This window comes from Halichoerus grypus, chromosome 1 (assembly GCF_964656455.1).
Source record: "Halichoerus grypus chromosome 1, mHalGry1.hap1.1, whole genome shotgun sequence".
Lineage (NCBI taxonomy): Eukaryota > Metazoa > Chordata > Mammalia > Carnivora > Phocidae > Halichoerus > Halichoerus grypus.
Genome location: NC_135712.1, coordinates 171670352 through 171691908, shown reverse-complemented (window position 1 = coordinate 171691908; position 21557 = coordinate 171670352). Strand labels below are relative to the sequence as shown.

The 21557-nt window shown below is 37.3% G+C and overlaps 1 pseudogene; it reads right to left on the bottom strand.

Annotated features, from left to right (window-relative positions):
• Nucleotides 1-18531: 18531 nt before the first annotated feature.
• On the bottom strand, nucleotides 18532-20041 carry LOC144380032 (elongation factor 1-alpha 1-like; annotated as a pseudogene).
• Between the last annotated feature and the right edge of the window lie 1516 nt (nucleotides 20042-21557).

The following is a 21557-nucleotide window of genomic DNA, read 5'->3' as shown; positions in this document are numbered from 1 at the left end:
GAAGGGCTTGAGATGCTAGCTTGAGTTTAGATTTTAGCCTATGGGCTACTGGAAATACTGAAATTCTATTTTGGGTGGACTAGGCCAATATATGGCCAAAATAGGAATTAAAAAGAAATTCAAAGCAAGATAATTAGGAAGCTGCAGCATACATCCAAAAATAATCCAGTAGACCCTGGACCTGGATTTTGAGAGAGGTAATGAAGAAGAAAGAAATCCAAGCATTACTTAAACAGATCCTGACACAGAAAATAAATAAAAGAGAGAGTCAAAATTGCCTGGAAGAAGTAAGGTTTATGAGGAACGTGTGATGGTGAAATGCACTAAGTTTAGACCATTTATTTTAAGAGGAGAAAAAGATAACAGTTGATAAGGCTATCAGGCTTCTGGTGTTGAGATCACTTATCCATCCATGGATTCACTCACTCATTCAAAACTATTAATCAGTACTTATTATGACAGAGTAATATGTATAGGCACTGGACATAGATGTTGTAAATGTAGATCATGTCCTCATGAGCTTAGAGCCTAATGAGGGAGATATGGAATGTACACCTAAGTAACTATTAAGACAAGGTATAAAATGATAAATTTAATGAAAGGGATTTCAGTGTAGTGAATTACTTCCAACTGAGAGAACCAAAAAAGTCATTAGGGAGAGGTTAGGATGTGAGCTAGGCTTTGAAAGCAAGGTAAGTTTATCAAACACAGGGTGACCATATGTCCCAATTTACCCAATAGGCCCAATTATGCCTTTTGTGAAGGATCATTATTAATAGCAGCCCCCTTCTTTCTCTCAAGTATCTCAGTTTATATGATAAAGTATGTGGTAACCCTCATCATGGTGAATGAGTGCTCATAATCAATGTCAATAAGAAGCTTGAACAGTGAAGTCAAAAGGCTGTTAATAATATAACATCTAGGGATGCCTGGGTGGCTCAGTCAGTTGAGCATCTGCCTTCGGCTTGGGTCATGATCCTGGGGTCCTGGAATCCAGCCCCACGTCAGGCTCCTTGCTCAGCAGGGAGCCTGCTTCTCCCTCTCCCTCTGCTGCTCCCTGCTGTGCTCTCTCTCTCTGTCAAATAAATAAATAAAATCTTTTAAAAATAAAAATAATATAATATCTATAGCTAAGGAGATAACAACGGCGTTCTCTGTGGTCCTAAAGCCACCTACTTACTTCTAGGCTCCAACTATCCCCTTTGGGGAATGGAGAAGTATGTTCAAAGGAGAGGAACTAAGATGTAACCATGTTAACCAAACCACGTTAACAATGATTTTCACTACGGAACTCTACTTTGAGGAAGCAGCTCATGGAACCAGTGTTCTATAGAACACACTCCAAGAAACTCAGGACCTTATGACAAATTGGCAATGACATTTTAAAGAGAAAAACAAATACCAAATGGGGTACTGATCATAAGTAAGGTATTTCTAAATATGAGAGTCTAGGATAATTCTATGTCACCTACAATGTAATCTGAAAATTCTTATATAGCACAAATCTATCGAAAATACAAGTCTCTTTAACAATTTCTTGGCTTCTTCAAAGAATTTAATAAGACATAATTGTATATAGGCTATAGTATATCTATTGGTCCTAAACTAGGTTTCAAACTGTAAAATGGTTTTTAAAATTCTGACCATGGGACACCATAAGTAACAGAACAAATGGTGTTCTGCTTTCTTGTTCAAAAGGATTATTGTGCAAGCCATCCCTATGAATGTAAATGCCAGAAACCTCCTTGGCTGCAGAAAAATCTAGTGCCTTTCAAAGTTTTATTTTGAAAGCTCTGAAGAATGGGATTGATGATAGAATCCCTAATGTCTCTTTTCTTTGTAATCCACACCACACAAGATTTAAGAGCTAAGCCAGAAAACATCAAACAACATGTTCAGAATTGTTCAAGGAGAAACACTGATGTTTTTTGCCACCAACGAGAACACTAAAATATAAAAGGTAAAGCTATAAAATACAAAAAAGTAAAAATAAAAGTTATAAAAGGTAAAAAGACATATGACCAGCAGCATGTCTGCTACAAGATGCTGTTACACCAACTACCATAAGCAGATCAATATAAAATTCATATTCCTGACTGCCTGAAAGGAGAAAGACCCTCACAAATCCACAGTGCATGAAAGAAAAATGGTGTTAGCAGATAATGAATATAAAGCTGGGTCCCAGTGACCTCCAAGCCTATAAAAATAAAACACATTTTTATATAACTTTATTATTTCTTGTTTAGAGCTAGTGGTGGATAACTCTTGTATTCATTGAATAAGGGATAGCAAGATATTCTTTTATCATTTTAAGGGCCTACTTGGCCATATCTTGTTGTAATGAATTTTCTCTTCAGTCTTTAAAAAATGGAAACCACATCACCATCAGAAAATACAACTAACTAAAAAAAAAAAAAAAGAAAGAAAATACAACTAACTATACTGTGGATTATACTGGTCACAATGCAAAGAAAAATACCTAGACATAGCCCACGAATTTAGGATGTCATATGGACATCATGTCTAAATTTGTAAAGTTTTTATAATCTTCTAACCTGGTTCATTTGCATTAGTACATTTGAGCTTCTGAACGAGCTTGTAAGATTGAAAAGGCAGGTGATACAATCCAAATCAGAGGAGGAAGCCAAGCATCACCACTGTCATCATGCCTGAGAACATACAATGAGTGCCGAGCTGGGATTGAAACCCAAGGATCCTAACTCCCTCTCTAAGGGTCTTTAACACTACAGCTAACAAGCAGTTAAGTTTTCTACACCTTCCCATCCATACCAAACTTGACACATGCCTTTTTCACATTTTCAAATGAATGATGACAACTTAAAGAGGTAATTACATTCACTGAGTCAAAAAATGGGCAAAACGTGGGGATGGGCAGTTTTTGTAGGTCCCTACCAAGGTAGCAAACACCAGTCTATAGTCTCAGTCTTCATACAGCCATTGCACAGAGCAGCTGTCCACAAACATTTAAAAACAATACTTAAGCAAGGACTTAATGCAAAGAAATCTAACTCCCTTATAGATTACCATGATAGCCATGGTCTTCATGAGGGCACATGACTGAAATGAGGAGGAGGGATGAATCCTAGCCTGATGATGGGTATTAAAGAGGGCACGTATTAAATGGAGCACTGGGTGTTATACACAAACAATGAATCATGGAACACTACATCAAAAACTAACGTATGTAATGTATGGTGATTAACATAACATAATAAAATAAAATTTTAAAAAAATAAGGCCACCAGAACAATCCCAGTGGCATTTTACCTGAAGAATGAGTCACAAATAGAAATGTCAAAAGAAATCTGACAGATAATAGTGAGAGAAGTGGGCTGGGTGGGAACTGGGATGAGCTGTTTGACAGGAGGGGCATTATTTACCTCTAGTTGAGTACTGCCGCGCAAAAGATCATGCATGGTGTTGCCAAATCTCCCCATCCCCTGACTTTTTTAAAAAGAAAAACTGGATTATTATGAGAAGTTTGGTTTATAAATGCTAGCAACTAATCAACAAAATTAACAGTATGGATCAAACTGAACATGTCTATTGATTAAATCTGACCTGTGTGTCAGATTGAGCCTGTAAACTAACAATTTTCAGACCCCAAATTTCAGTTTAAAACTTCCAGGTTAAGCAATAAGAAGTCTTTTATCCCTTCCCAGATGAACACAAATTGTATCTAATTGTTCAAAAATGACAAATGCAGGGCCCTTGAAAGTAGACTAGAGTTTTCACATACTCACTGGGTTGGGACGTAGGGAGAGGTGGCCAGAATCTAACCGACTAACAGCTTATTATTTCCTTAAAATCTCTGGTTTTATCTTAAAAATGCATGTGATTTTTGCCTTCCAATTCACAATACATCCATGTTTTTTCCTTTTATTCTATATATTTATTTTTTCATGTTTTTCCTTTTAGTATCAGAAAGATGTTTTTACCTCAAATCTTCTAGTAAAACTGACCCTCCAGGAAAACATTTATCCTGTGGCTTCCAAAATCGTCAAGAAGCATAGCCCTAGATTAACCCAAGTTCTCTCAGGAGTGTCACCCTTTCCTACCTCCAGCTGTCCTTGCACCTAAAGCCTTAGCTCCAGCTATCCATCAGACTGACAACAGCCAAGGGCCAGGGCTGGTGTGGCATACATAGAGAGACACACTTCTGGGAATTCTCAGGGCTGGTCTTGCTTAATCTGATCAACACCCCCAACTGCTGTCAAAACCAATGGCCATGATTTCGCAGGCCTTCTCTGGCCTTTGCCTTTCAAAACAGTGCCTCTGCTGAAGCACCTAGAAGAATAACTCCTCTTCCCCTTGGGGTTGAGACTACAAAACTTCCTTTCTCCAGAGTTGTTTCACACCACTTTCACCTTTAATACTAAAATTCACACGGAAGTCAACCTCAGAACAGCTTGGTAGGAAAGTGTCAAATGGAAACTGAGGCGCCTATAATTGTATCGCTTATTGCCAAGTGCTGAGGTATTTCATTTCCTTGGGCTATTCTTGGAGATATCTCTTCCGAGGAGCAACAAAATTACAAAATGACTGAACGAGCTTGTAAGATTGAAAAGGCAGGTGAAATGAGTCACAAATGTACTTAATGCCTAGAAGCACATTTGCTTCTAAGTAGTTGATACTTTTAATAAACTAGATTAAGAACCAGGGCACATACACATTTCAAGGGTATAGACATATATGGACACACATCATTATATATTAATATGTGGCAGAGCCTGAAAAATTGTTTGCTCCAGCTAAGAGTTGTTTTTTAATTCTCTGTTTCATTCCAAAGTGGACTCCCAAATGTATTTCCTTTGTATTCTTCAAGATACCAGAAATACCTTTTGTGAGGGAATGATTAGAGGTTTTGAGAGGCAAAAGAAGCTGTTTCCTCTGAAAGCTTTCTGGGACTCTAAATGCACACAATTTTTTTCTTTACTAAATATCTCCATATTTTTATGCACAGTATCTTTTTCTCTGGCAATTGCATGATCATGTTAGCTAAATGTTGGTACAGGATTTTTACTTTGAGGCCTTCAGATATTTCTTCCATCCACCAAGAAAGACTCTGAAGGTAATTTATCCTTTATGGTTTCAAGCCAAAAGGAAAAAAAAAATTGTAAAGATTAAAACTGCCAGAGAACCATAACCTCCATTCACAGACCTCAGAGGAAGCCACAAAGGAATATCTGACAATTGCAATTTGTCTTAAATATGCCAATGCACCACTCACATTCAAGACTCATTAAGCAGATCTGTAGCATTCAGTTCACATCTGATGTTCTAGCTCCCCAGAAAATGGATTTTTTTAACTTACTGGTGACACTGAAGCAGACTGGCCACTGCAGCCCTTAGCAAAAACAATGTCAAGCCTATCCTCCATGAGTCATGAAATGGCATAAGAAAAGATCAGAATTTGTCCAGCTATAATGCCCAGTTAATAGTGACTTCTGTTGAATCAATTCTGCTTCCAAATCAGGAGCTAAGTGAAAACACATGGTTGTGGACATATAAACTACCCGTATCTTACTCTGTATACTCCTCCATTCCCTTCCCCAGTAAGATGATGAGAAGGTGGTTGATAATTTGGCCTTTGGATACAAATGACTAGACTCAATTTTAGTAGCAACATAACCTTGGAGAAGTTACTTTACTTGCCCGGGCTTAAATTTCTTCATCTTTACAATGGAGATAATAGAATTATATGCTTTATAACATTGTTGTGAAGAATAATGTGCATAAAGCTTTCACCTAGCATCTGACACAAGGTAAGTGACTTAAGTTTTTGTTGTTGTTGTTAGTTACTGAGGGCCTACTGTGGTTAGAACACTCTTCCAGTGATGGTATAACATAAAAATAAGAATGACGATGACTTCTCTCTGACCTCATTCTGATCCGGGGCTCCTAGAAACAACTTAGCCTTGCTCCACAGCCTTCTCTCAGAAATCTAACATGGATTATCCAGGTTCTATGCTTTCCTGACTTGAGGGACTGGTATAGTCAGCTGGCTAAAGATGATATACTGCCCTAGAAGCCAATAAAATGGCATGAAATTCCATTACTGGCTCTGTTAAATATTGTTGGGTCACATACAATCTCTGTGCCTCTGTTTGCCTGGGTGAAAAGGGGAAAAAATAATATTTTACACAATTTCATGTGCAATTTTCTTCTACCTCTTTCCTTCTTTCACAGCCACATTTCTCAAGAGTAGCTCATGTTTTTCACTTCCCTCTCATTCCTCAATGAACTTTGACCTAAAGTTACATTATTCCAATAATTAATTAAATACTATTATATGTGGGGCGCCTGGGTGGCTCAGTTGGTTGGGCGACTGCCTTCGGCTCGGGTCATGATCCTGGAGTCCCGGGATCGAGTCCCACATCAGGCTCCCTGCTCAGCGGGGAGTCTGCTTCTCCCTCTGACCCTCCCCCCTCTCATGTGCTCTCTCTCTCTCCTCTCATCCTCTCTCAAATAAATAAAATCTTTAAAAAAAAAAAAAAAAATACTATTATATGTGTAAAGTACCCAACAGTGGCCAACACATGAGATACTACAGAAATGTCAGTTATTAATATCATTAATAGGCATTATCTAATAAATTGCTTGATAAAAGACCAGCAACAGCACAAAATACCTTCTCTTTCTTCATGGTTGCTTATATATTTTATGCTGTATATTACATGCTATAATTGGAGAAGTCTCAGGATGTTTATCTTGCAAGACTCAATTATCTGTTGTTCCTCTGTTCTCTGTTTTCACTTGATAGTAGAGATCTGGTTAATTATTTTCTAGCGATAATTATCTTATTAATTTGCAGCACATAGCCATGTGAACCCCTCCTGTCCTTTTAGCTACATAGACTCTAATATAGGTAATTTTCAGAGAGGCAGAGAATGTGAGTTTTCCTTAAAATGGAAACTTGCATATAATAATTCTGGGCTATGCTTCTTAATGTCATTAAATCCATACAAAGACTTCCACTGGTGCCAACTTATCACTCCAAACTTGATTCTGAAAAATCAAGAGTTTGTCAGAGACATGAGTAAGCATTGTTAAAAACAGCTTAATACCAGAAGATGTTTATCTTAAAAGCTTTGATAAACAGGTTAGTGCCAAAGAGGCCTTCAAGAAACCCTTAATGTGAATATAAGCTCCATTAAGCTAACCGTACTCTAGCAAATATCCCGGAAACCCCAGAACACTAGAGTAGAGTCCATCCTTCTTTTGCCTTTCTGGCACATTGCCCACTGAGCCAGCAATGAGGGTATCCTCTCATCTTAATTTCTGGCCATTTGCCAACTCTTTTCTTGTTGAGGTCTTGCCTATTTTTCAAAGGTTATTTTTCTATGGTACAAATATCTAGAGACTTCAAGTGTGATTTTCTAATAGTACTTAATATTTTCTACATTCTATAGCATTGTACGTGGAATCATTATGACTATAGTTAATTCATTCATGTGCCTATCTTCCCAACTATACCTTGTAGAGTTACAAGGGCAGAGTCCCTATCTTTTCTATCCACGGGCATCCCTCCAGCAGTAGCACAGTACCTGGCAGCTCCTCAATAAATTACTGCAGCTTAATTGATGGAGTGAAGAAAGGAGTGGGGAGGAAGAGAAGGAAGGAAGGAAAAAGGAAAAAAGGAAGAGAAGGAGGGACAGAAACAAAGGAAGGCAGGGAGGGAGGCAGGCAGTAAGAGAGGGAGGTAACACTGAACATTAATAAGTACTTCTAAGAATTAAAAAACAAAAAGATTATGTCTGTCCTCAGAAAGCTTCTGATCTAGCTGGGTAAACAGAAATACACGTTTTTATATACCAGGGGGCTGGAATAAGGTGACCTATATAACCACACAATCTAGTATTTGGCTTCTGAAAGAAATGTGATAGAGACTCAAAGAAGTTCTGTTGGGCTGCAGAATTGGAAAAGGTTTTATAAAAAGGTGCGTTTTTTGCTAGAACTTAAAGAAAGTGGAGAATTGCAAAAGCAAAAAAGAAAGAGGATGGCCAGTCCTAGAATGCTCCTTGATACGCTATCTCACATCTTGTATTTGTCATTAGTAATTAGTGGATTCTCATTTGAATAGCACAGTCATTACAGCTTGACTTTCTTTCTTAGGCTTGGAGAATAATTTTCAAAAACAATAGAGAATAAACACTAATACTTAATGGGTATACTTACTATGCATCAGGCCCTGTTCTAGGAGCTGAACATAAATTATTTAATCTAATCCTTATTAAAACCACTACAATCATGTCCACTCTACGGATAAGAAAATTAAAACAGAGAGGCTAAGCATCTTGCCCAAGACCACACAGTTAGAAGGCAACTAATTTAAGAATCTGGAAAAGCCAAAACTGAACCTTCTTATTCCCTTCTTACTTTTCATTTTAGTTGATAACAGTCTGACAGCAAAATTTACTTTGATTAAAGTAAGTTTTTGTCCATACATCCTACATCTGAGTTTTCAGAAGTCCAAACATTAGAAGAAGAGATAGCATGTAGCATTTCCTTGTAGACCTGCAGATCCACACCCCACCCTTCTCCACACTGCTGGGCCCCAGCGGCTGACCTGTAGGACCTGCAACAATGCTCCTGCTTTTTGGCTTACCACCGAGGTTATCCAGAGAAATGCATCAACAAAGAATCAGAAAGGAGAGAAGTCAGGATACATATTCCCCAGACACCTCACTACTGGACCCCTGAGGTTGGTAAAGGTAGAGGATTCTTGGTTATTCTCAATCTCTCTCTCTCTTACTCTCCCTTGCTCCCTCCCGCTTGCTTGCTTTCTTCCTTCCTTTCTCTTTCTTTCCCCCTTTCTCTCTCTTTCTTTTTCTTCTCTTTTTCCTTCTCTCCTCCTTCTCCCTCTCACTCTCTCTCTCTCATCATAATAGTTTTCTCCCCTTAACCTTTCTGTTCTACGGATGATATAATGTATGATTTTCTCCTTACCAGTCTATAACAACCCTTGTTGCTTTTTCTATGCTCACACATTTATAAAGTTTCCCTTTATTAACCTTCCCTCATCACACAACTTAGGTGTGCCATAAGTTTCTACAGGGAGCCTTACCCACACAGGTAAGTTTGTGAATTAGAATAGTGATATTAAAGACATAAGAAAAGGTCCAGGGGTGCCTGGGTGGCTTGGTTGTTAAGCGTCTGCCTTCGGCCCAGGTCAAGGTCCTGGGGTCCTGGGATTGAGCCCCACATCGGGCTCCCTGCTCGGCGGGAAGCCTGCCTCTCCCTCTCCCACTCCCCCTGCTTGTGTTCCCTCTCTCTCTGTCTCTCTGTCAAATAAATAATCTTTTTTAAAAAAAGAAAAGGTCCAGATCTGAGGTATCCTAAAAGAAGTAACATAACTCAATGAATGACTGATGTAGGTAGTGAAACAGGAGAATATAAAAAAAATTCCTAGATTTTTTTGAGCCCAGGTAATTTGGAAAATGACAATACTGATAGAAATACAGACACCAATAAAGGAAGTTAGGACTTTTCATGTTACTGTGATTATCTATTTGTCTCTTCATTTGAACGTCTGTTTGTTTGGGAGACTACAACAAGTGCTTTTTGGTTAAAAAGAGTAAAACAACACAGATAAAATTGAAGTACCCTATATTCCATGCTCCAGTTTTGTTCTACTAGTTTCTTTGTCCAGAGAAACTTCTATCATCAATTTAATATATAGTCTTACAAAAGTTTTTATACTTTATATACACATATTTGTACCCTACCTCATGAACATTATTATTATTCATAATGATATAAATGTAAATTTTTATGTTATATTTACTATTTCCATAATTTGGTAACTTAAGATTGTCATTCAAAATTATGTTTTGGAACTCTATCCATGTTGACATGCATAGATCTGTCATCTAACAGTTATACAATAATCTATCATATGAATATGTCATATTTTCTTTATCTGTTTCTCTATTGACATATTTTTCACTACAACAAACAATACTACAGTGAATCTCCCAGTATAAATCTGCTTATGAAAATTTCTCTAGGGTTCTTGTGGTATTGCTGAACCAAAAGAAAAAAAGAAAACTAGTTTAGACACTTTGACTTTAAGGTACTGCGCTATTGGGTGCCAAAGTGAAATTTTAACAGCAGTCATAAGGAAAATTACAAAGAAGAAATGAAGACAAAGATATTTCTGTTTACAGTAGCTGTATTTCTATTTTTTTTCCAGCTAGCATTATAAAAATAGCACTGTTCGCCAGGCCCTAAACCAGGCATCCTGCAATCATTATCTCATTTAATCTTCACACCCTTCAAGTGATAACTAAAATTCACAAATGCCTCATTTTAGGTAATACTTCCAATCTCTGCTACAATGACATTTTTAAAGACTTCTTTAAAGAGTATTTTTAGATTCACAGCAAAATTGGGAGGAAGATATAGAAATTTCTCATATATACCCTGCCCCCACACCTGCAGAGCTCCTTCATTATCAATAGGCCCATCAGAGTGGTACATTTGTTACATCATAATCACCCAAAGTCCATAATTTACATTATGATTCACTGCTGGTATTATACATTGTATGGGTTTGGACAAATATACATGTATCCATCATTACAGTATCATAAAGAGTATTTTCACTGTCCTAAAACGGCCCTACATTTTTTTTATCAGAACAATTTAACAAATAGGAAATTCCAACTGTCTTAAGTGTATCCTTCTTTAAAATCATTTTTCCAGGGGCGTCTGGGTGGCTCAGTCATTAAGCGTCTGCCTTCAGCTCAGGTCATGATCCCAGGGTCCTGGGATTGAGCCCAGCTTCGGGCTCCCTGCTTGTTGGGAAGCCTGCTTCTCCCTCTCCCACTCCTCTGCTTGTGTTCCCTCTCTCGCTGTGTCTCTCTGTGTCAAATAAATAAATAAAATCTTTTTTTAAAAATCGTTTTTCCAGTGCAAAGAGTAAAGTCACTAACAAATAACAAGTAACTTGCAGGAGGTGGGAAAAGTAAAAGCTGGATAATCTACAAGCTAGTCAGCCCCAGGAGACATTAAGAATTGATTCTTCTTGAACTTATAAAATTAATTTGTCCTCCCAATGAGTGTTCCCTAATTTGAGGCAAAAAGATCCATTCTTCAATGAACTGTGGATGTCAAACTTGCCTCAGAAGCCCTCAATAACTCCAGAAGGTGAAATAAATTAGGATTCACCCTAGATAAACATGGGCTGTATCTATTAGAATCTTAACAAAAAAGTTACACAATCAGGTAAATTATTTTTCCATGATAATTTTAGAACAAAGCAAAATATGAGAAAAAATTCTAGTAAATAAAAGAAATCAAAATGCAAACAAAGCAAGCAAGGAACCAATCTACTATGGAAACTTACAAATAGAACTAGAAGACCAGGTACAAAAAATGTGATGGAACAAAACATTTCTCGGACCAAGAACTTGTTTCTGTTCATACATACATCTATGCTAACATGCGAATGGTGGGAGGATAACGGATTAAGGTATCTGTTATTCATTTACATCTTAGCATTAGTGTGTACCTGGTCCCTTCCAATAAAAGAATTAACCTGTATCAAGAATAGATGAAACTGCTAAGGGTTACTAAAGAAGTGAGAAGAAATTATCAGAGGCATGAGAAGGTGCTGAGTTGTTTATCTTTAGCATCTTCTAGTACCTCTTTCCAGTTTACACTTTTCCTCCTTGATTTTGCTTAATATTGGCTGTCCTTTATAGAGAAATACCTTAAGTGACCAACATAAAGATCAATGAAAACTGTATCCAGTTAAACTACACTTCATAACTATATCCAGTTAAACTAAACTTCATAAAGCCACCTTAGTGAGTCTAGAATCACTTTGGGTAAAAGAGGCTAAACTCAGGGGCTATATGGGGAGAGAAAAGGCAAAAGAGAAATAAACAGGGGGTGCTAGGGCTGTAATAGGCATGAGTAAAAACAGCTAGAGAAAATAGAACAGTGAACTCTAGATTTCTTACTATCCCCTCCACTACCATTCAACACGGTGAGAACAATCTGTTCTTTCACACATTAAAAGCTGCAGATGTTTACCAAAAAACCCAAGTAATTTTCAAGGTCATTAATGTGCCTGCTAGCCCATAGGATCTGGATTGATCTTGCTTGCCAATCAATCTAATATTAACTTACCATCAATCTGCATAAAAGGTTATAATTTCTTGCCGCATGGGGGTCTTCTGACCCCACATCCACTTATTTCCCTCTGGTTTTCATCACTGATTGTGAAGATGTGTTTGGTAAAAAGAGGATTTTTTTAAAGAGAGGATTTTTAAAATAATAATGCTAAAGTAAATGACTGCTACTAAGAGAAAGATGTTAGGGGCGCCTGGGTGGCTCAGTTGGTTAAGCGACTGCTTTCGGCTCAGGTCATGATCCTGGGGTCCTGGGATCGAGCCCCGCATCAGGCTCCCTGCTCAGCCAGAAGCCTGCTTCTCCCTCTCCCACTCCCCCTATTTGTGTTCTGCCTCACGCTGTCTCTCTCTCTCTGTCAATTAAATAAATAAATAAAATCTTTAAAAAAAAAAAAAAGAGAGAAAGATGTTAAAGCAAATACAGCTAAAGGGTCATTTGATTTTTTAATGCATAAAATTTTCCAAGCATAAAACTGTATAAGTCAGAAAGGGAAAGATTAATACTGTTTTCATAGGAATTAAAAATGTCTATATAGCAAGTCACCTTAGAAATAAGACTAAAAGGAAATAACTATGATGAAAGTTTTCCCATAGTTAAAATTTTAGAAGTTCAAATACATTAATAAATCATACTGATATATCAGTAAAACTGGGCAGAGGACACTGACAGAAGAGAAAATACAATTGCCTTCTAACTTAAGAAGAGATGGAAATTAAGGAAAATAAAATATATTCTGCTCATAAAATAAACAAAATTTAAAAAATGGTAATTATTAGTATTAGCAAGGATCAAGCGAGATAGTTACTTGAATTCACTGGGAGTGTAATTTGGTATATCCTTTCTAGACAGTAATTTTGCAGTAAGTATGAAGAGTCTTAAAAATGTTCCTACTTTTCATTCTAGTGTTTCCACTTTGAGAAACATATCTTAATGAAACATTTGGGGAACCATGTACAAAGAATAATGTACAAGGATTTCAATAGTAAAATTTTAAATTATAGCAAAAATTGGAAATAACTCAAATATCTAACAACAGAAGAGGGGTCAAGTAAATAATGTTACATCCATTTAAATAAAAATTACACAACAACTAATGCTTTTGAAGAATTATAATAGCAATGGAAAATGCTCACAATATAACTTAAACCAATATAGAGCCATATAATCATAAATTTTACAGATGATACAAACTACATTAAAAGTAGTTGCAGGGAAAGAAGTATACCAAAATATTAACATATCAATATTAAAATATTAATATTAGTAAAGAGTACATTTATCATGATGAGCACTGAGTAATGCACAGGACTGTTGAATCACTATATTGTACACCTGAAACTAATATAACACTATAATGTTAACTATACTAGAATTAAATTTTTAAACTTAATAAAAAATAATATTAAAATATTATTTTAAATGAAAGATGTACTCTTTAAAAAAATAAAAATAAACCCCTCAGTTCCTCTTCATGTTGGAAAATTAAGACCTACCACCACTCCCAGATCAGGGTTAGGAAAAAAGACTTGGAGTTAGGAGGGTGGGAGCAAAACACTGAAAGTTATCCTGCAAATCCAAATGCCTCCCCAAAAGGTGAAGGAATGGATAAAGTATATTTGCCTTCTCTAAATTTTCTTGGACATTTACAAAATGTTCTATGTAGCAGAGTGCAAACAGATTAAAAGTTATTCCTTCTCTGAAAGCTGATATCAAAAGATGTTGAACATACTTTTCCTAGATCCAACTTAATCTGTTGATTCTTAAGGGAAATTTTATAAGCTAATTTCTTAGGTAGAGCTGGGAGACATTACACACTTGAACTGAGGGACCAAAAGCCTAAAATCAAAATCAAACTTTCCAACTATACCACTGAACTTTTTGATCTAGGACAATTACTCCCAATGAATAAAGAGAAAATTACTCACATTGGGGAAGGATATTAAGTCCTTTGGGTGAGCTAGGTGCCATGCAGAGCTCTAAATGGCAGAATCAAGGCTTTTATGTTCTCTATCACATCCCTGTGTAATCTACAGTTACAAACTTCTAGGACAAAAGAAAGGATGAGTCTAGACTCCCATGTAATGAAAGTATCTCTAAATTCTAAGTGTAATTTCCCCAATTAAGGAAGGATGCTAGAAAAGCCCAGTTTTATCAAATGTTAAGTATACATATTCACATAATTTCATGTACTTAATGTACTGTCCTCATTAACTAGGCAATTGAATGGCACTAGTAAATGTAAATTATTGTTCTATTGTTCATATCACATAATGTCCTACTTTTAATAGATACCTTAAAAGTGGCCAACATAAAGATTAATGATACTGACAGCAAGTTAAACCACCTCCTGAAGGCACCTCGGCTGGTCTGGAGTTACTTTGGGTAAGAAGAGGCTAAATTGGGGAGCTTTAACTTCCTGGTTAAAATTATAAGACATAGCAATATTTGGCAAAGCAGTTTAATAAGATTTTGGTCTAAGATATACTACAGCTTCCAAGAATTTCAGAAGTTGAAAGCATCACTGAACTATGTGTCCATGTGGATTAGACATACACACACACACACACACACACACACACACACAGGGAATGAAAGATGGGGTTCAGTTCACAAACAAGAACAACTGCCTCTTTAAAATTCTTTCCATGTATTTAAAATATGTAGCCTTTTTTTGTGGAGAGAAATAATCTAGTTCTTGGGCTAGGTAAACAGGTTGTTTCCTTCCTGATTTTTATTTTAGCTAACTACATTCTTTCCATGCTTGAGTTCTACTTTTGAATGAAATGATTTTATGTTTTAGTCTAAATGCCTTAATGCTGATTTTTCTATACATGAAATTATATCTAAGAAATATACAACTAAAAACATCTATCTTGTAAACAAACAGTGACTAACTCTGGACATTTTACTATTTGAGTTGGTAGGTCTTCTAGTGTGAAGCTCTATCAAGGGAATTAGTTCTGAGGTTTAACAATTGTATTCTGGGAACAACAACAATAACAAAAAACAGGCACTTGGTTAAAAACAAGTAAGTGGAAGTTATTGTTATTTTTCATGAACTTCTAATCTGTAGAAGTTGGTCCTTCTCAAAGTATCTCCAAACTCATTATATCATTATATCATTTGATTCCCACAATGTCTACAAGGTGGATCAGTCCAGGGTGAACACCATCCCCAATTTGTAGATGAAGACCATGAGACACAAAAAGGTTAACTGGCCTGTACAAGGTAAAACAGAAAGTTAATGTAAAACAGGGATCAACCCAAATCTTTTGGTTGCTAATTTAATTTGTTACATCACAAAATGATTTGCTACATCACTTCACTTCTCATCATCAGGGTCCACACTTTCCATATCTAAATGTCTTCAAGAAACACAGGAACACTGATTATTATTCCCCTGGATTCACGTTTCTCCTTTGCTCAGAATAAGCAATTTCTAACCACTACCATACGTGATTGTTTTCCAGCAAAGTTTTCCCATAGATGACCTGAAATTTTCAAAAGTGATATCTATTGCTACATGGAATTGTGAGGAAGCTTTTGGTTTTATCTTCCCATATCCCAGCTTGATCTATTAAATTTTGAACTCAGTGATTCTCTGAAGGTGTTTAAGATTCAGTGCTCAAATCCCAAATTTCTCAAGGGTCAGCAAGTCAAATTCATTTACACTTTGTCTCTGAGTTTCTTTCCTTTTTATTCCCTTTTTTATGTGAAAAGCAATAAAGGAGTGACCCTTGCTTTTCACTCAGAGCCTCTTTGGTCTGTACTTTAATCACTTCTTATCTGGTATCTTCACTTAGGTTATCATGCTGAAAATAAATGCTACACAACTATTTACTTCTTGCCGGACAATTCCAGCAATTTCTACCAAGTCAGCTTGATGCCTACTAAGATTGGCAGTTATAAAATCATGAGTCCAAATCTGCCATTACTTGGAAAGCAAATAAAGTCAGGGATGTGGGATTGCAAAATATAAAGGAAAACTATTTGGGAAAACTATTTTGTATAAAACAAAGCTTGAATCTTGAGTGAACAAAACAAAGCTTTAGTTATAATCATATAATGGAAAATTCTTCAGTCATTAAATGCAATGGTACAGATCTATATTTACTGACATGAGATGCTCATAACATTTTATGAAACTATATACTGTATGGCTCCATTCTTAACAATATGGCTCCATGAATAAAGAAAGTCTAAAAATTGTGATTCTATCTAAGCAGAGGACTTACAGGTTATTTTCATTTTTTAAAATTTATTTATACTTCCTAGTTTTTCTACAATGATTTTATCTTTCTTACCTTATAATAATGGAAAAGTCAAAGCCTATTTGTGAAAAGTTAACTAAAGGAAAGGTTAACAAAGCCGTGGTCCTTCCTTTCCCATCCTTCAAACATAGGAAGCATTACAGAGTAAAATTAATGTCAAGGAAAGCATCACATGGGACCAAATAACAAATTATTCCTAAGGAGAAACTGAAATTATGATACATGCTAATTAATATTCAAGAAATTATAAATAGGTGAGCAGGGAGTTAAGGGCAGCTTCTTCCCCATCTTTTCTGCAACTTATTTTTTTTGGTTCTCTCTTTTTTTGCTTTAGGAACAAACAGGTGCTTAAATGAAGAGAGGTTTGAACTTGGGAGTCAAAAGGCCTTGATTATCCTATTAGTCTCTTGGGTAAGATTCACTACCTCAATAGGCTTTAGTTTCTTTAGCAAGAATGAGGATTGGGGACACCTAGGTGGCTCAGTTGGTTAAGTGTCTGCCTTCAGCTCAGGTCATTTCATGATTCCTGGGATTGAGCCCCACATTGGGCTTCTTGCTCAGTGAGGAGCCTGCTTCTCCCTCTGCCCACTGCTCCCCCTGCTTGTGCTCTCTCTCTCTCTGGCAAATAAATAAATAAAATCCTTAAAAAATTAAAAAAAAGAATGAGGACAGTAACAACACCTAACTCATGATGTTATTATGAGAATTCCCTGAGAAAATGCCTATGAAAACATGGAGCATGGGATTAGAATTCAAAAAATTTAACTTAAACAGATTTTCTGCCCTGATTCTCACTTTGGTTTTCTGCTCCACATGAAATAGAAATAGATATGTTAAGTCATCAGGTTCTTGGACCTCATTTCCATGGACTACTTGGTCCCAATTAATATTCAAGTTGAGATCTGACAAGAGCTATGCCTTTCTAATCATCCCTCTGTGCTACCCAAAGGCTCATATGGGTTTGAATTTTGTTCAGCATACAAAACAGAATGCCTAAGTGTCTTTATAGAAGGATTCTTGGCTTGAACCTAAGCTGTGTCCACTTCAATACTCAGCCATGTCAGGACAAATCTGGCTGCCTGTTAGGATAGGCCCACGAGAATTCCATTTGCATGAATGAATGGGACCTTTCTCTCTTAGCAAAGAACAGAAATTTTCTCCAGAGTTCTCTTTGGAAATCTAAACATAACTACTTTCAGCCTTGTCTCTCCTTCCTCAGAAAGATAAAAGAACATAGTGTATACAAGAAACAAGAACAGGGTACTATGAAACAGAAAATATAAGAGAACAAAGAAGAGCCTTGAAGATTTAAACTGTGATTGTTCATCCACATTTAAAATGCAAGAGAAGAATTTAATGATTCAAAGAAATTTCTAGAAAATAGGACCAAAAAAATCAAAGAAATGGAAATAAGAGGAAAGTTAAGAAAGTTAGAGAATGAAGTCCAACATTTTAGTTCCAGAAAGAGGGACTGCCATTTTTTTCCTAATGAGCCTTTTAGTACTATTTGAATTTTTTTTTTTTAATTTTTTTTTTTTTTTAAGATTTTATTTATTTATTTGAGAGAGAGAGAACGAGAGACAGAGAGCATGAGAGGGAGGAGGGTCAGAGGGAGAAGCAGACTCCCCGCTGAGCAGGAAGCCTGATGTGGGACTCGATCCCGGGACTCCAGGATCATGACCTGAGCCGAAGGCAGTCGCTTAACCAACTGAGCCACCCAGGCGCCCTTGAATTTTTTTTAATGTGCACATGTATAGCCTTGATAAAAACAGAAATGAATTTTGAAATTATTATTTATACTCATTAGAAACATTTTTTACTTCTAATTTATTCCTTAACACCCCACAGTAACTATATTACTAAGTCAATACTGATCTTCTAAATGCCATATCTTTATTTTTCCCTCATTAAACTTTTGTTTTAATGGGTCTCAAAATTCTGCGACAGATTTTTGGTCAAGTTGTTTCCATTAAAGTACTGATTTTAAAAATTAATAACTTAAAACTGCCATACACACACAAGAACAAATGGTCCACAAAACATTCTTGTTTCCATCTGAAGGTTTTATGATGCATTATTATCATTAACGATTCTTTTACTATTAAACTTAAATGGCCAATTGACACAAACAGTTCTGAGACCATTCTTCCACTACTGATTAAGACTGAGGTGGCAGGTATTGGGGATAATATTCAATTAGCCTTCTGAGCTTTCTGGGCAGACTTGGTGACCTTGCCACTCCAGCTGCCTTCTTGTCCACTGCTTTGATGACACCCACATCAACCATCCATCTCATGTCACAAACAGCAGAACAGCCCAGAGGAGGATAGTCAGAGAAGCTCTCAACACACATAGGCTTGCCAGGAACCATATCAACAATGGCAGCATCACCAGATTTCAAGAATTTGGGGCCATCTTCCAGTTTTTTTCCAGAACAACGATCTCCTTCAGCTGAGCAAACTTGCAAGCAATGTGAACTGTGTGATAATCCAGCACAGGTGCATATCAGGCACTGGTCTGGCCTGGATGGTTCAGGATAATCACCTGAGCTGTGAAGCCAGCTGCTTCCCTTGGTGGGTAATTTTTGCTGTCACCAGCCACATTGTCACAATGAGCATCTTTGACAGATACATTCTTGACATTGAAGCCCACATTGTCCCCAGGAGGAGCTTCACTCAAAGCTTCGTGGTGCATTTCAACAGATTTTACTTCAGTTGTAACATTGACTGGAGCAAAGGCGACCATCATGCCAGGTGTAAGAACACCAGTCTCCATTCCGCCAACAGGGACAGTACCAATACCATCAATTTTGTAGATGTCCTGGAGAGGCAGACGCAAGGGCTTGTCAGTTGAATGAGCTGGTGGCAGAATGCAATCCAGAGGTTCAAGCAGTGTGGTTCCACTGGCATTCCCATCTTTATGGATGACTTTCCATCCCTTGAACCAAGGCATGTTAGCACTTGGCTCCAGCATGTTGTCATCATTCCAACCAGAAATTGGCACAAATGCTACGTGTTGGGGTTGTAGCCAATTTTCTTAATGTAGGTACTGACTTCCTTAATGATTTCCTTGTACCTCTTCTGGCTGTAGGGTGGCTCAGTGGAATCCATTTTGGTAACACCAACAATTAGTTGTTTTACACCCAGTGTGTAAACCAGAAGGGCATGCTCATGGGTCTGCCCATTCTAGGAGATACCTGCTTCAAATTCACCAACATCAGCAGCAACAATCAGGAAGCACAGTCAGGCTGAGATGTGTCCATAATCATGTTTTTGATAAGTCTCTGTGTCCTGGGGCATCAATGACGGTCACATAATACTTGATGGTCTCAAATTTCCACAGGGAGATATCAATGGTGATACCACATTCATGTTCAGCTTTCAGTTGATCCAAGACCCAGGCATACTTGAAGGACCCTTTCCCATCTCAGCAGCCTCCTTCTCAAATTTTTCAATAGTTCTTTTGTCGGTCCCACCACGTTTGTAGATCAGATGACCAGTAGTGGTAGACTTGCCCAAATCTACATGTCCAATGACAACGATGTTGATGTGAGTCTTCTCCTTTCCCATTTTGGTTTAGGTTTAGCAGTGGTTTTCATGACATCTGTGTTCTGGTGGCAAACCCACTGTGAAAAAGCCTAAATGCCAAATCTAATGGGCTATTTTCAATACTCATACTACTGAATGCAATATTCGCATTCAATCACTTCCCTATCCTCTTTTAATCTCTAGGATGGTACTCTCCCCTAGCTCTCCTACTCTTAGCTCAGTATCACCATTGTTGATTTTTCTTTACATTACATTAAACTTTGATGCCCCTTAGTATTCCATCTTATAGTTATCCTCCTCATAATCCATGCACTCTTATTGGATGACCTTACTCCCAAGTTTCAATTGCCAATCTATAAGCCAGTGACTGCCAAATCTCTAACCCAACTATCTATATCTTTACCTGATGTCCTAAAAACACCTCAAACTTAGCATTTACAAAATTGACCTCATCATTTTCCCATTTCTCCCCAACTCCAAAATCCAAATCCACTCAGTCTGCTACATTCTTCATCCAACATAATGGTCTGACCCAATTAGAAACCATGCGGTCATTCTCAACAACCCCCTCAACCTTCAAATGAGAAAGAGCTTTCACATTTAGCCTCCTCATCCATACCACCACTGCCTTATTTTAGCCCTAATGTTTCTCTTCATATGCCACTCTCTTCCCATGACAATTCATCCACTCTCTTCATTACTGCCAGTTATTTTCCTGAAAACCAAATCTGATCACATCCTGCTCCTACCTAAAACCATTCACTGGCTCATTATCAGTACAGTAGTCTTTTCCTGACCTCACAGTCCTTTTCACAGTCTGATTACAACCCACACTCCAATCAATGTTACCTTAATATATACACACAACCTTTCTAGCACACACACTGGACTCCCCACTGGTCCCTGAATGCCTCAGGCTCTTTCATCACTTCATTGTGTTCACACTGCCTGTACTTCCTCCTCAACTTCTTCAACTGGAAAACTCATACTAATTTTTCAAGACTTTGCTGTAATGTGACTTTTTCTGTGAAGCCATGCAAATTAAGTTCTCCTTCCTCACTTCTCCCATAGCCCTGTGTTCTTATCTCCTGTGGCATTGCAGGTTAGGCCCTGAATCTACAGGAAAAGGACACACACACACACACACACAATTGTCTCAACATATTTGGCTAAAAGCTAAATACAGAATTTAACAGAAGTGGCTGCACAGATCAGGAGCGCATGCCCCTCACCCTTGAGCAGCTTGTTCCTTGTTCCTTGGTTCCCCATAGACTGTCCAGCTGCCACTGACCTCTTCCTTTATGTAGGGTATAGCCATATCTGAGAAAGAAGTTGAAATCTTGCTATAGCATCACCCTTTTATACTTGGGTGTATATTGTCATTCCAGAAGAATTTATACTGACAAGCTATGATCTTCCTTTTCAGGAAATGTTAGCAAACAACAGGCCATTCTGGTTATTAAGCCAAACTCAGGACTAGCACAGGCATATCCTCACAAATAGGAGAAAGCTGAGACAGGGCAAAATGTCCATGAATAATATCTTTGCCTGTAGATTTACAAACACAGAAAGTCTG